Source organism: Danio rerio, chromosome 15, assembly GCF_052040795.2.
Source record: "Danio rerio strain M-AB ecotype USA chromosome 15, GRCz13ab, whole genome shotgun sequence".
NCBI classification, from domain to species: Eukaryota; Metazoa; Chordata; class Actinopteri; order Cypriniformes; family Danionidae; genus Danio; species Danio rerio.
This window is the reverse complement of record NC_141035.1, coordinates 33,609,056-33,628,516: the sequence shown is the minus strand read 5'-3', so window position 1 is coordinate 33,628,516 and position 19,461 is coordinate 33,609,056. Positions and strand designations below refer to the sequence as shown.

Sequence of the window (19,461 nt, the reverse complement as noted above, 5' to 3'; positions counted from 1 at the left end):
GAGATGATTACATAGTGGTGTTTAGAAGTACAGTTAAATCCTCTTCTCTGTGTGGTTCTTCAACTTTGGCTTTTTTGCTAATTTGTTGTTTCTTCGTGAGAGTGCCTTCTGGCCTTCAGAGCAGAAATACTAGTAATCGCAGAGCTGTGTTTCCATGACAAGATATGCATGAGAATTGCATTAAGGTTGTGCCATTTTGAAGAAAAATAGGCAATATTGATATGCAATAGCATGCAAAATAATGCAATATCTGACATTTGATACAACTTTTTTTATCACAAATATTTAAGGGAAAAAGAATGCATCACTACATCCTCTGAAAGTAAACAGCCGTGTTTAATGTTAAAATAAATAATACATTTTACCAATGTAAACAAACAAAAAATAGCTTGTAATATTGGTTTTCCTGAAAACGATAAACCATGTACAGTTAAAGAGACATATATACTATTCATTTCTCTTCTGTCAAAAGTTTTGCCTGACTTGAGTCTTTTGGGACACCTAGGAGGTTAGAAGAACTAGTTTGAAAGGCAGTGTAGGTCTAAATCTTAAGCGTGGATGTTACCACCCATTTCTTCCCCCTGGGCTTTTGTTCAGTGCCTCTGGCTGCCAGCCTCTGGTTTTTCTGCCATTAAAAAGATTATTGTGTCATTTTTGCTGACACTAGTTCAAAACAGTGTTCGACACTGCATAATGAGTTTGCATTCAAAGCTCAGAGCAGCCACCTTCGGGTCCTTAAACTTGATTTCGCAGGGGTCTCACCAATCTTTGCCAAGCCAGTGACTGTAATCAAACTAATGAGTGACATTATCTACAAAAATAGGAGCTATGCTTGAAGTACAGCCATGATAAAAAAGCCCGGCACACAACATAATGCGATCCTTCAGCTCCAGCGACACAACACACAAACCAGGCTGAGTGGAGATGTCCTGGCATTTACCGCCCATAAATGCTGTCAAAACAATGCCTGAGCAAAAGCTACATTCCTTTTCCCACAAACCACCTAGCACGGGACTGGCAGAAGAGCAAGCGAGCGTGTGTCGGAGCTGAAATTGAGTTTACCCTTGTATTTTTTATTTCCTTTCCATCCTCAGTTGTATGGTGTCGGGTTTTTTCCCCCCTCACTCTCCTTCCCTCCCGCTCGCTCTCTTTGTCAGTTTTTGAGTGTGTAAAAATATTTGCACCTAGTCTACTGCGAAACGGCAAAGCTGTCGGGTCCTGTGGAGCGGGCTCTTGGGGAGAGGCATACGACTAAGTGTGAAAACTCCAGGCCAAGTTTTTAATGAAGTCCAAAAGGTGGTGCCGTGTGAAGTGCCGAAACCGCCGTTTTCTCGCTCTCTGGGAGTGAAGAGTGGCACAGAGAGCCCACTGACTCCAAACAACCCTATTGCCAATTAAAAAGCCTGGCTAATGTACGGCTCACTCTAGTTTTGTGGGATCTGTTGATCGCCTCTTTCATTTTCACCACTGTAGTTCTTTGTTGACAGCTTGGCAAAGCAGTCTTTTTTTTCTCCTTTGAATTTTCTGCAGGTGTTTTTTTTCCCTCTTGTGGGTTGAAAACACATTTGATTTAAAGGCTCTTGCTAAAATCTGCTATAGATAGATTTCAGCAGTGCTTGATGTTAACAATGCATAGTAGTTCCACGATAAAACATTTTTTTTATGCAGGAAGCAACAAACAAAAAAGAGAGGGAGGAAAAAAAAAACGAATTTCAGTCATGGTTATGCATTTCCATTGGGGTTTCTTTTGTGGACACAATATAATTTTTGTGGCACGGTGGCTCAGTGGTTAGCATTGTCACCTCACAACAGGAAGATCGCTGGTTTGAGTCCTGGCTAGGCCAGTTGGCATTTCTGTTTCTGAGTTTGCATGTTTTCTCCGTGTTTGTGTGGGTTTCCACCGGGTGCTCTGGTTTACCCCACATTCCAAAGACATGCGCTATAGGTGAATTGAATAAACTAAATTGGCTGTAATGTATGAGTGCGTGTGTGAATGTGGGAGTGTGTGGGGGTTTCCCAGTACTAGGTTGCAGATGGAAGTAGGGCTGGGCAATATGGCAAAAATGCAATCTCGATAATTATTTTCCATATTGAACGATAATGATATATAATTCGATATGAGTTGTTAATGCTTCCAGATTTAAAAGAGTGCCCCAACGATGACTAAAGCCACAATAATTAGAGGGTCCATTAACAGCATAACATTTTTAGACGATACATTTTCGGTGGTCGAAAATTCGGTACTCTAATATTAATATAACTAATATCCCAAATATTAACACATTTTTAGATTTCTAATGTTGCACATTTCTGCTGTGTGTTTGGCTCTTAAATCAGTAGTGAAAAATGTCCATAGCTTATCATTGTTATTGACATAAATTTTATTGCGATTTTTGATATATCATCATTTATCAGCCCAGCCCTAGCTTGAAGGGCGTCTGTTGTGTAAAACATATGCCGTAATAGTTGGTTGTTAACTTTGCTGTGGGACCCCTGATAAATAAGGCACTAAGCCAAAGGAAAATGAATGAATATAAATGAATATAATAATTTTATTGATTGTTTTGTTTTGTGTTGTGTTGTTGTGCATTACGTCATCTACACTGTGATACTATATTGAATCTGACTTTTTCAACAGTTATGAGTACATACCAGACAAGCCTGTGTTAGACTGATACTTGATTAATTTGAAAGAACATTTCTGCATGATTTAATACTATTTGAATGTAGAGTAACAGCTGTTTTTGAAAGGTAAAGGCTGATCTTAGAAATATTTGAATTTAAAATAATAAAATTGATGTAGTGTACTGTTCTATGGTTTGAAGACTGGGAACTACTGGGATTATTTATAAAGCAAGTTTTTCTTAACCACCAATTCTGTGTTTGTTGGATTGCTGGGTTCCACACAATCGATTTGTGTTAGGACAACATAAAGGTATTAACTTATTCGTTTTTTATTAGTTTAAGTGATTTAACATAAAAAAAATTAAGTTGTCCCATAAAACACTCAAAAAATGTGTTTCAGCAAAAAGTAGTTTGAGCAAACTGCAAACATCAGTTTTTGAGTGAACATTATTTTTAAATGCACCACATTAAGCATAAAAAATAAATTGTAAAACAAACAAATAAACAAATTGTAAAAAAAATAAATAAACTAAAACATAAATGAATAAAACTAATTTCATAGGGCTCTTAAATACAAGTCAGGTTAGATTTGTGGAGTTAAAAGGAATTCTAGAACATGCAGCCTCACAAACACGCTCTGCCTTGGTCACATGATAAAGCCCAACAACACGCCAATTTCTCCTGTTCTTTTTCTCAGAGGAATCTTTGTGGGTCCCGTCTTCTACCTTGTAAAGCCTGGTGACTGAGAGCAAGGCTGGTGCATTCATATGTTTGAAAACTATAGAGGAGAGCACAGTACCGCTGCGGCCGGCCCAGCACTAACTGCTGTTGAGTGACACTAATGAGGGGAACAGGCATGCAGGAAAAGGAAAGAAACAAGCTCTTCTGGACATGGCCATTGACAAAACCCCTTTAAGATCTCACCACTCACTGCAATCTTTCCCAAGACCCCCCCCCTCCGGACTTCCCTTCTCAAAGACACATCTCTCAATTAGCATGGCTCGGAGAACAAGGCGCTTTGGTGCTTTTCCTTTGATTTGTTTTGATTAGCAGGATGTGAGGGATCTAATTGAATCCTGTTCTAGACGGTATGGCAACATGCCTCATGTCGAGCCAAAACAACAGAGGATAGACTAAGGTGGAGGTCGAGATGCATTCAGCACTTGCAAATTTGAATCTAAAGGTGGTGAGATTGTTTTTTTTTTTTTTATTAGCGTGAATTTCCATATCGACTCTCACTGAATGAGACACTGGTTTCTCATTATTTTTTTCTAGGAGCATAAATACATTTTTTACTATTAGATATGTTTGTTATTCACATTTCACAAATATAAGCGCCTTATACTTTAGTTCACATCAGTCATACTCTATTTTTTAAAAGGGTTTGAGCCCTATTTTGTGCTCCATTCAGGGGAAAGTGTCAGCAAATATTTGTGTTGGCGTTTGTTTTTTTGTTTTTTTTGTTATTCTTCATTCCTCATTTGTTCAGGCTCACTGCCTATTCATAAGTAAACCGATAAACACGGGCCTTTCTCAAATGGCCCTAATCAATAGCAAATCGCTCCGTCTTTTTTCCGCAACTGTATGAAAGTTAACTAAAAAGTTCATTTTCTCTGTGGCTGCTGTTGTGGTTTGTGGCTTGGTGCCAGTTCTGAAAACACAAGATTTTTCTAAGGTGATATTTCTCTCCAGGTCACACTGTGACATTAACTGAGTAGAAAAGAGTAGCAATAACACAAAGGGTGCTGTGTTCTGCCTTCCAGCTAAAGACACAGTGTAAGCTGAACTAAATGTATTTTTTGACCCCTTCCAACAACAGTGCTGAACTTGCACTTACTTGCAGATATTTAAAAATGTTTACGGTGACTGTCCAGGTGTCTTGTCCCTTTCAGTAAAATCACTTTTAATGTCAGTCAATATATGCTGATATAAACAACAAAGAAGATAGTCCATGCTCTTTTTTGTTATCATCTTTTTCTGTTGGAGAGTTAATTCGATTGCCCCCGTTTATTTTTTTCCCCCAATTTCTGTTTAACGTTTCAACACAACTCATTTCTAATAACTTTATTATTAGTTATAATAATTAATAGTAATAATAATTTATTTTATCTTTGCCATGATGCCAGTAAATAATATTTGACTTGATATTTTTCAAGACACTTCTATACAGCTTAAAGTGACATTTAAAGGCTTAAAGGTGCAGTAGGTGATTGTCTTCAGAAACGTTTTTTGGTGTGGTGTTGAAAGTCTCTTCACAGTCCAATAGTAATTATTAAAGTAAATTATTTAAATGTATTTATATGTATTTTTATATTCTGTGTAAGGCATAAAACAAAAAAAATGTTAATCTAATTAAATATTGTTGGGCCGACATCTCCTATAATTCCGATAAGCAGCTCAAACTGTCTATCAGCAAATGTAGATTCAGACTACTGCGCATCTATTCAAGCAGATCTGCGTGAATGGCTCTGCTACAACATTCTGTCACAGACCGCGAGAAATCAAATGCTGAATTGAAACTTTTAAAAATCCAGAATCAGTATTGGAGTTATTTTAGCACGCTGGAGGAAGGATGACACCATGGCTTAAGTATTACTGTTGGACAGGTAATGTTCTGTTTTAAAACTATTTTAGTCAGGCTAAGATTATGTTAGATTGTGTTGTGTTATGAATTACTTGTATGCACAGACGTGTTGTTCAGCCACTGAAATTTCCTGTGAAAGAATGATGTGATTATTTGTAGTTTTATAAGGTCCTTTTACAGCATCGATAATGTAAATTTATATTTGGCCTAACAACAAAACAGCAGTAAATAGTGTTATTCTGCCTAACCTGCTTTGAGCTGAAGTTGCTTTTATATTCTCATTAGTTTATTTTTGAACAATGACAGCCTTCCTATACTGTTTACTATGCTACTTTGAATATTCGCTCTGAAATAGCATGTAAGTGTTGCTTAGTAATGAATGTAATTCCTGCATGCTGCTGGCCAAACACTAACTAACTGGCGAATGACAAACGTGGGTTGTCTGCTGTTGAGACGTGAAGCGCGCGCTCACGATTTCAGGAGGTGTGGCTTTGAATCACAGTCCCTCCCCGCAGTACAAAGATAATATGCTAAGCGGTTAGCATTTTGGCAGATCACCTACTGCACCTTTAACTAGGTTAATGAGGTTAACTAGGCAGGTTTGTGTAATTTGGCAAGTTATTGTATAACAATGGTTTGTTCTGTAGACTATCGAAATTAAATGGAGCTTAAAGGGGCTAATAATATTTTTAAAAAAAAATTAAAAACTGCTTTTATTCTAGCCTAAATAAAACAAATAATAAGAAAAAATATTATCAGACATACTGTGAAAATGTCCTTGATCTGTTAAACACAGTTTGGGAAATATTTAAAAAATGAACAAAATTAGAAGGAGGGCTAAAAATTCTGATTTAAACCGTATATATTGGAGCTGCACAATATATCACTTCAGCCTCGATATTGCAATGTGCATATCAGCAGTAGTCACATTGCAAGATCTGCAGTGTTGAGTCTTAATTATAGTTGACCAGGAGCTACAGAACACATTTGAGTTGTAAAGTCACTGCTAAGTTTAGCCATAATATAATATAGTGAGATTTTATCATTGTGCGTTTAAAGCCTGTGACTGAGGATTTCAAAAGAGTATAGAATATTTGGATCCAAAAAAATTGTTTTTATTACGATTTATCAAAAAAAAGTTTGATCTAGTTTTTGTCTTATTTCTAGTCCAAATATCTACTTTTCACAGTGAAAATAAGATTATTTTACTCGCCCCACTGGCAGATCATTTTGCTTTGTATAAATAATTAAAAAAAAGCTTAATTCTGACTTCTTTCTTCTGAAGGTGAAAACGAAAAAATAAGTTAATTACTGATATCTTTATTAGAAATGAGACAAAGCAAAGTAAAAAAAGGATTTTATTTTAGCATTGTGATTTAAATTTTTTTTTATTGATTTCTGTACTTAAATACTGTTAGACTCCCCAGAAAACTGCCAAACAGAGCTATTCATACATATTTTGAAAATGTATTCATATCTCAATATTTATCTCAGAAAAATAAAATATTGCAATATCAGATTTTTCCAATATCGTATGTATGTATGTATGTATGTATGTTTGTATGTTTGTATGTATGTATGTATTCTTTTCAGCTAAGTCCTTTTATTATTCTTTGGTCGCCTCAGTGGAATGAAGAGCCAACTTATCCAGCATATGTTTTATGCAGCGAATGCCTTTCCAGCTGCAACCCACCTCTGGGAAGCATCCATACACACTCATTCACACTCATACACTACGCACAATTTAGCCTACCCAATTAACCTGTACCACATGTCTTTGGACTGTGGGGGAAACCGGAGCACCCGGAGGAAACCCACACGAACACAGGGAGAACATGCAAACCCCACACAGAAACACCAACTGACCCAGCCGAGGCTCGAACCAGGGGTCTGCCGATAGCTGTGACTTCCTACCTGATTTTTGTCAAAAAAAAAAAAAATAAAAATAGAGTGAGAGAGGGGAGAAACCAAACTGAAGTAAATTATTCTAGTTGACATAATTTAACAAATGTTAATTTACTTTCAGTTATTTTCAAAGACAAATATGCCTGTTAAAGTAAATTGTATGAGGCTTCTGTTCTTTTACTGTCCATTTTATTGCTCTATCATATTTCATCTTTAATTCAATAGCACGGCACGCATTAGAGCTTTGCAGTTCCTTGGTTATCACATGACTTTTTCCTGTAATGTTGGGAACCACTCTTTATACATAAATCATGTAACAGAGAATGTTGCGTTTTTTAATCATCTTAAATGTATTGTGACTTGTATTCGAAAGGGATTTGCACGATGCATTTAACATCAAGCTAGTAACATTTTAGTGTATGCTCACATTTGTAGTTTAGTGAACTCTTGGTTCATTTGATGTGGATCAAAAAAATAAAATGAGATATTTTGTCAGGTTCCCATGCTGTCTTAAAGAAATAAAGGCTTTATGACATATACTTTGCAAAAGAGATTTCCGTACATTTATAGCAATACTCTGTGCTGGGGTGAACATGCTTATTGTATAAGCTTACATGTGATGGTATTTTTATCAGTTGAGAACTCGTGAAGTGCTCATATAAAATGTAAAGGATTCAATACAGTGGTAGTTGTTCCTCTGACACTCAAACAATGAAAGATCACTTCCAAAGAGAGACATTTCTGATGCCTGTATTGAACCGTAATGAGCAACATAGCAACAAGAAAAACAGGTCCACACAAGCAATGCTGTCCTTTTAATGGTTGCATCTTGTGACACCATTACCTGTTTTGGGTTCGTTTTGATCTTTTTAGCCCTTGTTGAGTTCATATTTCAGTTAGTTTGAAAGCAGACCGAGGCCCACCTTCATAGTGCACTTTTATGGTGCCAATAAGCTTGAATTCACATTCACATTTACATTTATTCAAATGAAATGCACTAACAAAGCAATTACACCAACGTTTGTTCTAATTAAACAAAACCAGAAGTGCATTATCGGCCTGATACCAGAATCACTGCATAATTTACAATTGAATACTGATTACTCGTGAGCAAAGGTGGGTAGAATATGCAAAATTTATACTCGAGTAAAAGTACAAGTACTTGTGGAAATTGTTACTCAAGTAAAAGTAACTATCTTAAACATTACTTGAGTAAGAGTAAAAAACTGATGAAAAAATTACCCTCAAAATTTACTTGAGTAAATAGTTACTTGTTACTTTATAATTCTCCTGTCAATTTTTTTTTTTTTTTTAATATTTCAAATGAAATTTAATAGAGCAAGGAATTTTTCAAAGTACTTCCTATAATATTTTTTCTTCTGGTGACTTGTTTTATATCGGCTAAAATAAAAGCAGCTTTAATGTTTTTAAAACCATTTTTAGGTCAATATTATTAGCCCCCCCTATCTATCTATCTATCTGTCTGTCTGTCTGTCTGTCTGAAAATTTGGATGTGATAGACTGGCATACTGAGAACTTCGGAAAAAATATGTACCTGCTGCCATTAGTTCTTACAGCGGACACACATCTAACTTGAGCGGGCACTTCTAGACAGGTTTGGTGGTTATAATTCATATACTCTTGACTCTTTCTTATCTTATTAAAAAAATGAAATTATGTATTCGACTCATGGAGTTGATACAAAAACATTCATTCATTCAGTTTCCTTCGGCTTAGCCCTTGATTCATCAGGGGTCACCACAGCAGAATGAACCGCCAATGGAGAAACAACAAAACAACATTTTGTTTTTTACTGCATTTGCAGGTATGGTTTAAAGGTGATCATATAAAACAGTAAAGCTTCTGACAGATTTCCTGACTACATTTTTAAGCCACTGCCGCTGATGTTTGAGTTGTGACATCACTAGCAGTGAGAAATTATAGAGCATGATGTAAATGCTTTTTTTTACGGAATTGCAAGTAAACACTTATTCTAAAGTAATCCATAATTGTGCGTATAAAAGCATTTGTTTTGTGTAAAAAAACATTGAAATGGTTTATTCTTGATCTTTTCTTGTGCATAGAAGTCTTTAGATTTTCAGACAAGGATTGGATGCATTGGTATCTTCATTAGATTTGCTTTCACAGCCATCGGTTTTATTCAAGCTTGATAAAAGTCTTAAAAAAAGAAGACAATACGCTATTACTTTAGGCCAGCTTTGACTTTGCCTTGGGCTGTCAGGCCTGGAAGCATGTCAACACCGCAGACAGGTTATTACACTGTGACAAACTCGGTACGAAGCATCCCGGAGCTTTCATTTAGGGTTTCTCCCAGAGTGGAAGGCTGCCAAGTCTGCCAGAGCCCTTGTAGGAGCAGACAAGCTTCCAAATCCGCCCAGTCGACGCTGCGGCGTGCTTCTTTTTGATGCTGCAGTTACCTGCCGTGTCCTATGCACAGTACTGATGTAGCGGCGAGGCTATCGGCCCACACACTCCACCCTCTGACAGCCAAACTCTGTGCTGCTGCTGCTGCCTGCCTGCCGGCTCTTGCTGTCTTTCCCTGTCTGAGACCTCATACGAACCTGCCTGCTTTATACAGGCTAGGAGATTTGCAGCATTGCAACTGGATTGTAATCACTAGCAGTTTTTACAGCCTGTTTATTGCGCTGTATTTCTGTAGAGATGCATTGAAATTGACCTTTTTGCACTTTTTGTTAAAATAAGAATAGTCCTTTTCAAATTAATGTTGCAGTTTCTAAATAAATGTAAGCATCACAGCATTAGAAAAAACTATGAAATATGGATAGCAGTTTATTTTGAGAAAAATATCTGATGAAAAAGTGAAATACTATCATTGTATTATTTTCAAGAAACAGGGTTCTAAAAAGGTTAAGGCCCTGCCATGATCTATTGCTAAATGTTTGTTTGTGTTATTTAATGGGAGTTATTGTAATAATACAGAAAACGATTATCAGCAATCCAGTATTTATTGTCCATCTGTAGGTTTTCATTTGTTGCGATTTCCAAAATCAGGGTAACTTCAAACCAACTCTGCTGAAGGTAAAACATGAACATTTTGTTGTCTAACTAAAATGAATGCATGAACCTATGGGATGGTACCTTTTTTGTTATTAAATTAATCTCATCCAATTCACCTACAGTACATGTCTTTGGACTGGAGGAAATTGGAGCACCCGGAGAAAACCCATGTGAACACATGGAGAACATGCAATCTCCACAAAGAAATGCCAACTGACCCAGCCGGGGCTCGAACCAGTGACCTTGTTGTGAGGCGACAGCACAACCCTATCTATCCCTAACTATCTAACTATCGTGCCGCCCATTTAATAAATTAAGTGAAGTTTATTTATAAACTCATTTGGAGAGTATCACATGCTTATGATTGACCACAACTGGTCCCTCATTTACCAGTCAGATGAATCCAAATGCACATAAATAAACAGATTTCCTTACCTTAGTTATCTTTGCCTTGAAGAATCCCCTCATCCACCCTTACTCCTCCGCGTCTTTCCTAGATTAATCCAGGACAGGGTAGCATGGCAGCTCAGTGGTTAGCACTGTCACCTCATAGCAAGAAGGCCGCTGGTTCAAGTTCTGGCTGGGCCAGTTGGCATTTCATTGTAGAGTTTACATGTTCTCGTCTGGGTTTCCCCCAGGTACTCCGGTTCTCTCTCACAATCCAAAAAGTATGCAGTATAAGTGAGCTGAATAAACCAAATTGGCACAGTAAATGAGTGTTTTAGTGCTGAGCCTTTATCGCATAACCATATGCTGGTGTAGTTTGTGGTTCATTTTGCCGTGGTTTATCTGGAGAGACTTTAAATGAAATATTTTTAAATGTGAATACTTCTAAAATTGAAGTATTTTTAGTAAAAGTAAACCTTAAACTGTTTTAGAGTTTTATCTTTTATTATTTTTATTATTATTGTTATTATTATTATTATTATTAATAATGTATTTACCTTGTGTATTAATTATTGCTAATGAATTTTAATCTTTAGAATATTTTTTATAATTATAGAACAGTGGTATATAAAATGTAGTAAACTTGATCTGTTTATTTGCCATGACATAGCCATACAAGCTAAAATGGCAATACAATCAAAATTCTCTCCCAGGGATCTTCTGAGTTCAAGGTTCTCTCCCAGGAAAGCAGGCAAAACATGCTATATTATCAATCATTAGCTGTGTGGACTTTTTTTTAAAAGTAGGGAGTTTTAAATTATTAGTTTAATGATGACATCTGTTCAAAGTTAGTTTAAAAAATAAAACAAAGATTGCATTTTGCTCAAAAAAACTAACTCTGAATTATAAATCCAGACAAACTGAGAATTTTCTAGTGATTTCTCATGTTTTTCCATAGCTGTATGTTTGCATACAGCAATTTAGCTATTTATTTGTCTCTCTTGCCTTCAATTATCTCTTGGATAACATTTTTACACAGTGTTAAATCTTAAATTATTAGCTATTCTGACAGATAAATATTTATTTATTCCATCACTGAAAGCTGACAACAGTCAACAGATTTAGAAAATCTTAATTTTTTACAGAAACCCTAATCATTTTATACTGATTAATTTAAATCAATAGTCTGGGCTGATAACCAGTATGGTCTCGCATGTTGTGCATCTCTGATTTTCCGCCACATAAAGCATGTACCGCATGCGTTTGACCTTGATGCGAAGACTGCAGTCCGACACATTTTTCTCTCCGTGTTGTTACTCCTTTGACTTGTCGGATATTGACATTTCTGACTCTGCGGAAGCTGTTCTCGCCTCTTTCGCTGTCCGCTTCTCTCTGGGTGTTTGTGAAATGAGCGGTCTGTGCAATCAGCGCAGTGCTGCTGGACTCGTTGAAGCTCCTCTGACCCGCCGTGTGTATGTCCTTGTTCAATGATTGTCCTTCAGTTCACTGCAGTGCTCGGCTCCTCTCCTCAGCACAGCTCGGCCACTTATCTGACCAGGTGGCTGATATGTTTTCTTTTCTTCTTCTCTTTATTTCTTCCCTTTCTTCGCTTCTTATTTTTAGTATCACATTGCAAGGGCACCTTTTTACATTACACTCAAGAACACTTTTCTCTTTTTTTTAATGTCTTCTTAAACTTTTTATTCATTTTACTCCCCAAACGGCTGGTGATTGGTGTATGTCAAAGCTAATTTTGCTTCAGGACATCAGATGGTGACCAAACACAGTATAATTGGTGTATTATACCAAAGTAATGCCCTTCAAATGAATCACTGAAATGTGTTGTTTACAATATAGTGCACAGGCACCACAAATACAAAATACTTAACATTAAGTATACTTAACATTACCTAACAGAGGATCAGCGATGCCGGCTCAGCATCGTGTTGTCTATTAACCATCGGCGATGGGCGATGGCATCATCTATCAGTCCAAAATTGTCTGGTGTTGTATTGTTAAACTCCATGTCCTGACTGCTTTCGATGTTCTAGTTTCTATTGTAAGTGCGTTTTTTAAATAAATGCATGCTTTTTTTTTTTTTTTTTTGGGATAATTCTTGTGATCCGTGTGTTAATGAATGAGCCTCCTGTGACAGATTTTAAAATGTTTAGATTTTTAATGGTTTTATTCTTAAGTCATTCATTTAATTGTGGTTTGTTCAAATTAGAGGTTCACTTAAAAAAAAATCTATTATTTAATACAGTAATATTTTCCTTTGCCTTGTGTAATTTTGTTCATGCATTTTTGCAAATGAAGACATGTATCATGTATTTATGTGGATGTTTATTTGCCAAGTGACACAAAGTACACTCAGAAAATAATTTTTGCTGTCCGGTCAAACTATTAATATAAAATTTGTTGAAACAACACAATCCTTTTTTTTTTTTCGGGCAACTCAATTGTTTCATTTTTAATGTATATTAATTTGCAAAAGCAAATAAGTTAACATTATTCCTTCCTGTTGTCCCAACACAAATTGATTGTGTGTAACACAGCATATTTTACAGTGTACTATACAGGGGCGGACTTAGTGATTTGGGGACACCTTGCATTTAAACTCAAAACATTCTCTTTCTCTATATATATTTTACTCTCTGTAAGTGCTCATTATCTAACAGGTGTTTCGGCCAGAAAGCAAGAATGTGGAGGTAGCTGCATTTATTTATTTTTTCTTATATCTAAGTTGTTTTTTTATTCCCCCGAATTTTCTCAAAATTCTCCCACTTGCACACATGTACCTGCCTCTACCTCAGCTCTACTCTGATGGCTGGCAGACTGGCTGTGTCTTCAACATTACATCAGCGTTTTTGAACCGGTCATACCTCGTACATGTGCAGTACTGAAGGAACGGTCCACTTTTAATGTGGGTCCCCAGTTTAAAAAGAAGTAATAACATTAAAAACTTAATTATTATAGACAGATTTTTCAACATGATAAAAAAATTATAAAAAAAACTATATGATTAATGCTTTATTGTTTATATGATTGGCATTGGTTGGGGCCCTATTGGCTCCTTACCTCGCTTATTGGTTAAGTCCACCCCTGGTACTGTATATACTCTATAAAAATTGCAGGGTTCCACACAATTACTTAATGTTGTTCCAACACAAATCGATTATATTAGCGTAATTGTTTTAAGAAATTTCAGTGGATTGAACATGGAAACAATAAAATTGTCCCAAAAAAGCCTCAAGAATTGTTTTTTCGCTTGATTGAAATAAGTAGTTTAAACAAGCAGCAAAAATCATTTTCCGAGTGTGCTTTCTGTAGTTATTGGATGCACAGCTATTTTTCTTTTTAACCTACATGGATACATTTAGGGATGCTCCATCTCAATTTGTCTTGGCAATATTTTTTGCTGAGACAAGAAACTATGAGTTTGACTACATGACCAATGTTTATTTAAAATTAGAGATAGCCACAACCCAAACAAAGATGCTACGAGTTACATGCGCTGCATAGTATTTTAGTTGGAGTGAATCATTTGAAAAGAAAAAAAAAATGTTTTTGACTTTAGGTTTGAGGAATTTTGTTACGTAAAACAAACGGCTACAAACGGCAGCTAGCTCTCTGCAACTCTGCCCACCGAAGCAAAGCAGGGTTGTGCCTGGTCAGTACCTGCATGGGAGACCACTAGGTTGCTGTCGGAAGGGGTGTTAGTAAGGCCAGTAGAGGGCGCTCAGCCTGTGATATGTGTGGGTCCTAATGCCCCAGTATATTAATACAGACTCTATAATGTTCAGTGAGCACCATCTTTCGGATGACGTCAAATCGAGGTCCTGACTCTCTGTGGTTGTTAAAAATCCCAGGATATCCTTAAAAAAAAAAAAAAAAAAAAAAAAAAGAGTAGGGGTATAACCCCGGCATCCTGGCCAGATTTGCCTACTGGCCTCTGTACATCATGGCCTCCTGACCATTCCCATATCATAATTGGCTTCATCACTCTCTCTCCTCTCCACCAATCAGCTGGTTGGTGATGTTCCGTCTAGCCCAATAGTCAGCCATTGGATCATCCAGGTGGATGCTGCACACTGGTGGTGGATGAGGAGAGCCCCCCCCCCCCCCCCCCCCCCCCCAATGTGTAAAGCGCTTTAACTGTTCAGAAAAGCGCTAAATAAATGTAAGGAATTATTATTAAACACACAAGAACAGGCAGGCTGCAAAAAAAGTAAATCTTCTGCTAGTAGGTGACAATATAGCAGCACTATAGTATTTATTTGGTTACCACTGTAAACATAGCAGTGTTGTGCTCAAAAACACTACTTCATAGTCAATACATCAAAACTAATATGGATTTTTTTTTCTCCCAATAGTTTGCACATTGTTGACAGCGAACTCGGTCTTCCTTCTACAGTATATTTGTTGTTATTGTTGTATTTTCATGTCTATTCCCATCTTCAGCTTCTGTTAAAGTCATGCTTGCAGACTTCCCAGTATTTCCGCACAAATGATATTTTGAAATGTGATCGCAATGCAGTTTGTGTGCAAAATTAAACCAACAACGAAATTGTTTAATGCAAAAAAAGCAAACACTGATTTAAAGCCGATTGACAGGTGCATCTTTATTTGCTTTGCTAAATGAATCTATATATAAATCTCTTTATTTGTTGAATTTTCTTATTTTCATTTCTTATTTATTTTTATTTTTTTCAGCAGTTGTTGGCAATTTGTACTAGCGACTCATACTGGGCCGGTGTCCCATCAGATAAAAATAGATGACCTTAGTTGAGTCCTTGTTTAGTTCTGTTCTCTAAATGTACCAAAAGGTATAAATACATTCATCCGGATCTCTGTGCTTTGTCCCGTGAAGCAGGTCGCGGTTGCAGGAGTGCCTATTACATGCAGTGTCAGGCCCATGCTTTTTTTTTTTTTTTTTTTTTTTATATCATTGGCTCCGGATGTGACTAGTGACGGACACCCCCTCAGAGGAAACGCCTCTTTCGGTTACATTCTCCCCGCCCTCTCTGGTTAGCTGGAGCCTGTGCTACCGCATGATAAATCTGATGCTAAATTTAGAGGCCGTTTTTCTCGCACAGAGAGAGAGAGATTACTGGCAAAGAGAGAGAGTGAAAGACAGAAAGTAAGGGAGTGTGTTTATGAGCGTCGCAGGCTTGCTACCCACAACAAATTCATTTGCAAAGAGACAACAGGATTTTTTTTCTGTCCTCATGAGGGCTATTGTTGTCACTGATTTTCCTTTGTGTGATTTATATATTTGCTCTTATTTTAACAGTGTGTTGTTGCTTTATTTAGTTCACTTTTATTAAGTAGTGCAGGCTCTTGGCCAGGCTTTTATATATAATATGAGTTTTCTTGTGCAAATCCCATCAGAGAGTCCTTTAAAAAGAAGACATGTTTGATTGGATTCCAAGTTATCTCATAGTTGGACCTATTGCTTTACATAGACAATTGAGCTAACCTTTAATCTCACATTTACCAAGCTTACTTTTACTTGTTTGTTTGGCAGTAGTAACGCTGCAGTTATGTAACGGTGAACTTGCAAAAAGCCTGGCCTGCATATGCAGACGCAATCCCTACTTCAGGATTTAGCTTATCCCGCTCGCTACGCAAGTCCCTGAGAAACCACTTACCTTGATTTTCCACGCTAGTGCCGTGGGATTTCATTTGATCTTTAAAAGCAGATGGCACGCCAGCTACATCTAAGAACAAAACAAGTGCCATCTTCCTTTCATATTGACCAAAGACACAAATGCACTTAGCGTCACACGTAAGGCACCGCACGAATCTAAGCATCAAACGAAATTAGCCTTGAGCACGACTGGTTAGCAACAGCTGTTAGCTTCGGCAGATGCACGCTAGGCTTTTGATGTAGTGAGAGAGAGGGTAAAGGGCGACGCTGGGTCTCGCTGAAGTATGCAGGGAGATGGGAACTTAGCTGGGGACGTTTTTTCCAATGCTGATACAGCTGAAACAACAGGAGGGGGACAGTGCACTTGAGAGAACTGACCTGCTTTACTCTCCTGTCGCTACATCGGCACCAAAACAAACTCGCACCTTTTCAAGACGCAGTCCGTGTGCTGTGCTCTAATTCAATGCTGTCTCCACTCAATTATACTGTGTACATTTTAAGGCACCATATATATTTTTGTTTTCTGTCTATGGAGTCAGGAATCAACTAATAGATTGTTAAAGATGCCTTTTTCTGTTAAAATAGAAGTGGATGAGATCATTTTTTTTTACATAAAAGTCTCTTAATCTTTTGTGCGTGTACATATACATTATTATATGCTACATGAAATTTGCACTGCAGAATGTTATGAATGTGCTTAGGACTACTTGCTGAGGCTTTGGGTTAAAGGTAAAAGTGCTGTCTAACTTTTATAAGTTTCTTCGTTCTGTTGAAAACAAAATTGATGTGAAAAATGATTGAAAAAACATTGTAGGAAAAACAAGTGCTATGGAACGATATGACAAATCTCATCTCATATCCTGATGATGTATATCATTCAATCAATTAACAGTTTATATACACTCACTGGCCACTTTATTAGGTACTAGGCATGGGATGATAACCGGTTTCAAGGTTTACCACGTTTTAGAATAGTCAAGGTTTTAAAACCGACAGATTTTTCTTTTATAACGTTCCTAAGGTATTTGTACTTTTTTTTTTTTTTTTTTTTTGCAACTTTTTTTCCCCGTTTTTTTTATGGCAACAGTATCCAGCAGAAAAGGAACCTCTACATTAAAAGCCACTTGTCCAAATATTTTATTTGTTTCTTAAAATAAAATATATTGTGTTCAATGGGGGAAAAGGCTGTTTTTTACCCAGACATTTAAAAATTTACTTATTTTGGTATTAGGGTTGTAACAATATACCGGTATGACGGTTTACCACGATTTGAACGTGCACGATTATCATACCATGAACAATTGCATATCAACGGTTTTAACCCTTAAAGACCGAGACAGCCGCCCGCGGCTAAAAATAAGTATTGCTCTTAAATGTTTAATAACTTTTGATCCGCTGATCCGATTCATACAATTCAAAGATTGGCATAAAGAAGAGAATCTCAGCTTTCCAGTGCTGTATCACATAACATTCGCGGACTTTCAGAGGCTCCGGAATCAGTGCGGTTACGTCATCAACATTTGACAACGCTGATTTGACAAAGAAACGATCGTCACTGTGTCTCCGGACAAATCAGACATGATACATTGATGCATTGTCCCTCCTCCATGCCCAGATTGGTTCAAACTCGCTATATCACAACCAATAAGCATAGGTTTCGCTTTTGTTTGTGGACCAAGCTTTTTGAACAACACGGAATGAGAGATAGGCATACATTTATGCGCGGCTAAATAAAACGCAAAAAAAAAAAGTTTTTCATGAAATAATTCTCATACTAAGTACTTTTGCATGCACAGCAGCACAGAAACATGACAAAACAGTGACACAGCAAAGACGAACTGCTGCTCTTGCTGTTTTCAAAAGACGCAAATGAAGATGCAGCTGTTTGTCTGCATTGCAGACAACCACATCCAAATCCATATCCACAGACAACCATATCCATGCTGGCACATAAAACCTAAGGATGTTCCATATTGAATCTAGTTTCGTTATATAACTATTTATAGTATAGTAAATATTTATATCTATTTTTTACTGAGGATTTGCACCATGTTTATTTGGACTTTATTTGGACTTTGACACATTATTTATTATTTTCTTATTTTTATTTATTCATTGTAAGTGGTGTTGTTTATAGTAACTAAAAATATATTATTTGGAAAAAGTCAAATTTGCTTCACTGTTCTATTATTTTGTAACATTTGTAACATACCGTATACCGCGAAACCGTCAAACCGTGGTATTGTTTTAGACGATTATCATACCGTGAAAAATTCATACCGTTACAACCCTATTTGGTATTCATAGTAATAATCAATCACAATTGGAATATTTTTATACAAGGTTATTATAACGTCAGAATCTTATACCGGCTTGTGCCAATTAGATACACCTTACTAGTACCAGGTTGGACCCCCTTTTGCCTTCAGAACTGAATTCGTGGCACAGATTTAACAAGACACTGGAAATATTCCTTAGAGATTTTGGTTTATATTGACATGGTAGCATCACGCAGTTGCTGCAGATTTGTCAGCTTTACATCCATGATGCAAATCTCCCATTCCACCACATCCCGAAGGAGATGGAGGCCAAAGTCACTTAAATAACCTGTCTTCCCCATTCTAATGCTTGGTTTGAACTGCAGCAGATCATCTTGACCCTGTCCATATGCCTTAATGCATTAAGTTGCTACCATACGATTGGCTGATTAAAAATATACTTTAATGAGCAGTTGGACAGGTGTGCTTAATAAAGTGGCCAGTGAGTGTATATATGTTTTACAGTGTGTATATACTTTCATCATGTATATATGTAATTATATTTTTCACTTTATTTACAAATCAAGACCAATGTTTGATTAAAAATAAAGAAATATGAAATAAATAGGACATAACACTTTTTAAAAAACTAATGACTATAGGTATAATTTATTAAAAAAAAAATACTGTATGATAAAAATACAAATAAACAATGCACTTTCAAATGCTTTTTTTAATGTTTTGCATCACTGTAATGGCACACTGCAAAAAATGCTTTTCTTACTTAGATTTTTTGTCTTGTTTCTAGTCTAAATATGTAAAAATTCCTAAATCAAGAAGCATTTTTTAGACAAGCAAAACGTACTGTCTTGTTTTAAGAAATAATATGCCACAATGAAGTGAGTTTTTCCTTAAAACAAGCAAAATAATCTGCCAATAGAGTAAGCAAAATAGTCTTGAGTCAAAAGAAAAAACAAGATTAATTTGCTTACCCCATTGGCAGATTATTTTGC

At 36.5% G+C, this 19,461-nt stretch overlaps 1 protein-coding gene across 50 annotated transcripts in view; it reads left to right on the top strand.

Moving 5' to 3' along the window:
- Positions 1 to 19,461, top strand: part of msi2b (musashi RNA-binding protein 2b) — a 413,958-nt gene that overhangs the window by 28,433 nt on the left and 366,064 nt on the right. The gene's annotated exons all lie outside the window — the stretch shown is intronic.